At 36.8% G+C, this 6,848-nt stretch overlaps 1 long non-coding RNA gene across 1 annotated transcript; it reads left to right on the forward strand.

Moving 5' to 3' along the window:
• Window positions 1–4,025: 4,025 nt before the first annotated feature.
• Window positions 4,026–4,801, forward strand: LOC122027617. The gene is made up of 3 exons (XR_006124474.1): window positions 4,026–4,414; window positions 4,522–4,616; window positions 4,728–4,801. It is a non-coding gene; the product is annotated as an uncharacterized LOC122027617 (long non-coding RNA).
• The last annotated feature ends 2,047 nt before the right edge of the window (window positions 4,802–6,848 follow it).

The following is a 6,848-nucleotide window of genomic DNA, read 5'->3' on the forward strand; positions in this document are numbered from 1 at the left end:
GTATACTGCTTTGTGGTTTTCATGCAAACTGCACATCCGCAAGGGAAAATACTAAAATCCCATGAGCAAATTAAACACATCACTGTATAACATCGCTTGATCCCAAAGTATAGTGTGCATTTTTGCTGGTTTTCTTTTCCATGATTGGTTCCTTAAAAACACTTAATAGTTAAAGAATGAAGTTTGTTGGAAAAAGAATGTTTGATAGCTATGGATCTGATTGCATATAGGGAGCACTGGAATTTTTCTACCTAGCAATTGGAGTAGGCATTGCATTTTTTCTTGGTACGAATATTTACTTGACTCCCCATTAAACCTCTATTACATCATATCCCCTAAAGTTGATAAAATATGGTATAACAATCTCAACCAAACTCAAAAGAAAACAAGAATTATTAAAAGACAATCTCCACCATGAGATAAATCAAGCCCAATATGGGCGTGATATGGAAAAATCTTCATGATTATTGTGTTGTGATTCTTATCCTTGCTGGTGCATGTTTACTGTGTTATGATTCTTCCTCAAAGTTCGTCAGTGAAAGAGGATAATCACCTTATGCTCCTCACCTATGTCTGCTAACTTTGAACAGCCAAAAAAAGGGTCTAAAATGAACCAAAGATATCTGTCTAAAGAAGAATTCAATAACATCATATCCATTTTATTTTCTTTCATTTGTTGGATTGGTACCATTACATTGTTCTATCTCTATATCTTCTCTAAGTCATAATGTACTCATATCAATTTCCTATTTTTTTTTACACAAGTCTTACTTCTTTAGCATCAGATATTAGAATGAACAGTTCAGATGACATGTAAAGTGCAATCAAGATAATTTGAAACTACTTTATGCTAATCACTTTGTAGAGAGGCTAATTTAGCAAATGCTGCTTTAGGTGAGCCTGATATGGTTAATAGCAGGCCCATCTAAAGTAGTATTTGAACCAAAGATGTCGGTCTAAACAAGAATTCAATAACATCAAATCCATTTTCTTTCCTTTCATCTATTGGACTGGTAGCATTACATTGTTCTATCTCTATATCTTCTCGAAGTCATCATGTAGTCATATCGATTTCCTAATTCTTTTTTAGCTATTCTTTTTTAGCTATTCTTTTTACACAAGTCTTACTTCTTTAGCATCAAATATTAGAATGAACAGTTCGGATGGCATGTAAAGTGCAGTCAAGTTAATTCGAAACTACTTTATGCTAATCACTTTGCAAAAAGGCTAATTTAGCACAACTATGGAGCATCCAATTCTTTAAGAAGAAGGTAGTTGAACAGAATCTTAGAAGCAGTTAATATCACACCAATTCAAAAGTTATCGAATGGAAAGGGAAAACTAGATTTTATCCTTTTTCTAATAAATCTTGATAAAGTAAAGCACTTGAATGAAGCATGATGGTAACAGGAAGTCAGCACTGCAAAGGCTGCCAGTTAATTAATATGCTTCTAAAAAAAATTGGATAGTTGAATGAAGCATGATTGCAACATGGGCCTGATATGGTAAATATCATGCTCAAGGTGGACCTGATATTAAAATTTGATTCATATCCAAATTTTCTGAGAAACTTATTAATTAACTAGCAGTCTTTGCTGTGTTGACTTCTTGTTACCATCATGCTTCGTTCAAGTGTTTTACTTTATCAAGATTGATTAGAAAAAAGATAAAATCTTGTTTTTCCTTTCCATTCGATAACTTTTGAATTGGTCATAACTTTTGCAACTACTTCTAAGATTCTATTCAACTACCTTCTTCTTAAAGAATTGGACACTTTATAGTTGTGGACGAAGTAATACTAGTGACCTACTTGCACAAGAAGCACAATTCGCGGGAACTCGCTCACGCAACTTTTCGTGTCGCTTACTCTTCGCACTAAATATCCCTTTTGCTTATAAAATTAAGAAGAAGATCTTGCTAATTCTTCTTCCTTTGTTTCCATTTTTCATTGAAGATCCAACAAGTATATATATACTTATTATTCATTTGTTTTAATTTCCTCATGGGATTTTTAATTTCATTTATGTTTTATTTTTTTGACAGATCATGGAGTGGATGGAAAAGACTAAAATATGTCAATGTGTGAAGCAGTGATGGATCATTAATATTCTGTAGACAAAAGGTACATGACTTCCTCTATGATTCCTTCTTCTATTGCTGCTGTAAACTGTTCTAACTGCTTGCACACAATACATGATTTAAGATATAATGTCAAAGTTTATATATTCATCAACTTTTCTTGTGCCCACCTTCTTTACTACTCATGAAAATGTGAAGGAAATTAAGTTGTAGTTTGCATGATTCATAATTATGACCTAAATGGTTGTGTTTTATTTTCAATTAATTGTATGAAGTGATCTGCTTAGGGTTCAAGAGCTAGCAATAATACAAATCAAGTGTTATTATGTGTCAACATGCTATTTGAGTCTTTTTGTGGTGAAGGATTTAATTTATTGTAAACAATAAAGGCAAAGACAATCTATAATATTTTTCTATCATCTCTTAGTCTAGCTTAGCTTTTGCTATGGCTTTAACTATAATTTTCTTTTGTAGAAAAGGGAGAAAGCATGGTTTGCAAATCTCTGACATTCTACATTATCAGTATGTAGAAAAGGGATCAAAGAAAGATTGTGGTCTGCTTCTGTATAAACTTAATTTTGTGGTCTCATCTTTTGTGGTTGTCGTAATTTGATACTTGTGGTTATGTATGGGATATTTGTAGTAATTGCATAAGTTTCTAAATTTAACTGAAGTGAATGTATACAAGTTGTGTACTTATATAATAGTTTTTGGTTGGGATAAGATGTGTGTGTGTGTATATATATATATATATATTTTAAATAATAATAGTTTTTCTTACAAAAATAATTATTTATAACCATAGATGTTTCTTATCAAATACACTTGTTTTAAAATATTGTGTGAAAAAAAAATATTATCTAACAACGGTTTTTATCAATTTGCAATATATTTTCTAATTAAAACAGACAACGCTTTTTAACTGTTGTGAAAATTATTTAAAGACAATAATTTTAAACTAAATTTTAAACAAAGACAACGGTGTTTATATGTTGTCAAAAGCATCTATTGTGTTTGATTAAAATTGTTACAAAACTGCCAATTATAATGATTTTTAACTGTTGTAAAACTGTCGTCTTTGATATTCAAAGACAACAATATAAAACCGTTGTATGTTTGTTGTTTATTGTGTTCAAAGACAACGATTTTAAACAATTATCTTTTACCACACATTTAACAACACTACCAATTACAACGGTTTTAAAGAGCCTACGACAACGGATTTTATCCGTTATCTTTTAACAATTTTGTTGTAGTGCTTATTTAATGAAGCTTGTATGACACTTGTTCTATTTGATGAAATGCTTGCAAGTAGGCTTTCTCTATTATCATGAATTATCTATCTACATTTCATTTCTTTATGCATAGACCTAATTTATGAAATAGATACATTGTTGTGTGTCTAGATTTGAGCATGAACCTGAATTTTCATTAAATAGATGCATAAATTGTTACCTCTTTTGAGTGTATGTTATGATATAGCTCGACATAACTTTAGGATACTTGTTTAACGTTGAGTATCTCAGGTAATTATCCTTCTATATGGAATATAACCTCCTAAGGGAGAACAATTCTATGTATGGATAAGTCTTTCACTTGACCTAGATGGCTTCCCTAATCATATGCTACGCAAGTGACCTACGTTGTAAAATACCGGAAAAAAATAGGAAATATGAATAAGGGAATTTTTCGGAATTTTTGGACATTTTTCGGGAATTTTTCGGAGCTCGTACGGACGAGTTGACGGGGACAAAAACGGGGCTCGGAAAAGCCTGTTTAAGATACCCTGTTTTAATGAGGAAAAGTTTTAATTTTCCTTTTCCTTTTCTTTTTCTTTTATTTTTCTTTTCCTCTGGTTTTTTTTCCCCGACGCCGAACTCGTGCCATTTCCCTTTCCTCTCCCACGCGTGCCGAAGCCGACGCCGAGCCCTAACCGCTGGAGCTCTAACCGGCGACCCCGGCGGTTTTCCTCTCTCCCTCGTGCCTAATCCGTGACCAAGGGAAGAAGTCGACGCCACTCCACCCAGCGCCGCCGGTCCAAAAAGCCCTAGCGCCGGTGCCCTAGCGCCCAGCAGTGCTCGGCATCTCCTGGCACAACCTGACCTCTCCCTCTCGGTGTGTTGCTGTCGCGTCGCCGCCGGCCGAGCTATTCTCCTCAGTCCTACTTCTCCGGCCAACTTCTCCTCTCGGACTTGCGATCCCCTCATTTCTTTCCTCACCGGCGCACATCTTCGACCAGGGGCAGAGCCGAGCCCTAGCCTCGCCTTCTTCTGGTTTTCTTGCGTTGTGCCCTAGGTTTTCTCTTGCTGTTGGATCCGAACAAAACAGTAGTGAGGTGAGCAGCCTACCCTTGTTGGATGCTTGGTTTTGAATTTCTGTTTTTGATCAGGATAGTGTATCTGGTTTTGGGTCTCTTGCCGGTGCGTATCTGTTTGGGTTTAGTATCAGACAGGAGCAAGCAGTGACGAGTTCTTCTTGTGTCTCTGCTTGATAGTGCCGAAGACAATACCGAGCTGTGTTTTAGCCGGATCTTGGAGGTAAGTATGGTTGGTATTGGGATTATAGTGATTTAATTCTGTACTGTGGTTGAATCTCGAATCTGTTTTGTGATCTCCCCTATTTACCTCATTTTTTTTTGGTCCGAACAGGGTACTAGAATTCCAGAAGAGGATAAATTGCTATGGGGTTTTTCTTAGATCTGGCAGTCACTGCTTCCAGCAAAATTCTTTGATTTCCAACCAAGAACGGTTGTGGAAATTGAGGTAAGATGTAGTGCAGTGGTTTCTTTTGATGTAGCATGCATTGAATTGAAGGAAAGGTTAAGAAATGGAATTTGATTCGAATTTATTTTGTTAGGCCGGATGTATATATATATATATATATATATATAGACCTTGATCAAATTGTATAGTGGAACGAATTAGGGTTTAGGAAGCTAACCCTAGTTGGTTAAGGTTTATGGATTAAGGTTTTGCCCTAATTTAAGGTAAAGGATTTTTATTTAGCTATTTATATGGTTGTAGCTAAATAAAATATATTTCTATTCGTGACACAGGATTTTGACGCGAGACGAGTATCTCGGAGTCAGATTGGACCTTTCTATTTTCGGAGGCGGGTACTTTTGACTTTTTGTCTTTGATATGCTTAGTAATGAAATTAACATATTGCATTAATTATGTCCTTTGTTTGTTTCGGTTAGTCACTACCCAATATCTGATACATGATTGATTGATTGCTTGATTTGCATCCCATGTATACTTTATTTGCTTATACATGCTTATAGTGGGTAGTGATATACCATGCTTCACCATGTTCAGGACCTAGGTTTTTATACCTTCTGTGTACCTTGATTTGATATGATTCTTTGACCTAGGGTGCACATTTCTATATATATGGATTAGGTCAGGATGTTTATATGGTTATTGCCATGCATCATTTGCATGATTGCATGCTGTGCGATAGTTCGCTCCATTATTGCTGAGCACATCGCCAGTTACATGTATCTGCACACACCACCACTCATGGGTTAGTGGTCGATTCAGGCTGAGTGTGTTGCAGCAGGGACTCTGTTAGGCACCGTTGGTCCGCTCATGGGTAGTGTGACACAACGTGTTATCCGACAGGGATTCCTCCCCGTCATCGTGTACCGGGAGTTGAGAGCATTGTGCTCCCCCATCTATGATTTGGGGTAGGAGGATAGGTGTACTCCGACAACATCCCGTCCACTCGGTCACTCATCAGGAGTAGTGACGTCAGAGTGCACGGTTGTCACAGCCCTACCTACTCGGCCTCACTTTTGTATGAGATGATCGACTGGCGTCAGGGGTGACCAGGACGCATCATTGGCATCATATGCATGATGCATTTATTGCTTGTGTTTGTGGTTGCTGCATTTATATGCTGCATATTGTTTGGATACCTATGTTTGACATGCATACAGGATTCCTATACCACTCGGACTGTTTGACCTTATACTCAGGACCTGGTTAGTACAGCATTCTCCTGTTTACTTCAGATGCATATTTATATCTTTCTTATATCAGGAGACTGTACGCATGATTAGTGTTAGGTGTTATTTCTTTACTTTGCATATCAATTGTACCTGCTGAGTGTTGGACTCACCCCGCCTCCATTGTTGTTATTTCAGGTTGATGCTGTCAGGAGGGAGTTCCAGTCGCTAGTCCCCACTGCACGTAGTGCTACTCCTCTGGTGGTTTTTGAGTTGTTGTTTTACATTAGCTTTTCGCTATCAGACTTTGTTTTAGTTTTGTTTTGGACTTACATATGAATATTGTATGGAATCTTTCCGTTGGATGGACTTTTAGTATGATTTGGATTTACTCTACTACATGCCTGCCTGGACGGCAGAAGAGGTAAGAAAAATCGGATTTGGGCTTTACGAGTGTAGTTGAGTAGGGTTGATTTCGAGTCAGAGTATTACTATGTTGTTTATTTTATTAACTGCGTGGTTGTGACAGCCAGAGGCTGAATACATATATAAACTGCGTGGTGATTGATTTTATTTACTGTTATTATTCCAGCCGCCTGTGGCTGAGGTATATGAGATGTAGAAAAGTTTCAGATTGTCCACCATACAGGGGAGATGCTGCCGAAATTTTCTCGGACAGGGACTCCTCTGGGGCGTGACAATTTAGTGGTATCAGAGCACAGGTATACGATCTTTTGTTTTCGTATTTTGGATGTTTGGGATAACCTGATACCAATTTATTTACTTGGTATCAGAGCGCCAAGTTGGGCGATACTTGTTG

The sequence above is a fragment of the Zingiber officinale genome, chromosome 10A (genome assembly GCF_018446385.1).
Source record: "Zingiber officinale cultivar Zhangliang chromosome 10A, Zo_v1.1, whole genome shotgun sequence".
Taxonomy (NCBI): domain Eukaryota; kingdom Viridiplantae; phylum Streptophyta; class Magnoliopsida; order Zingiberales; family Zingiberaceae; genus Zingiber; species Zingiber officinale.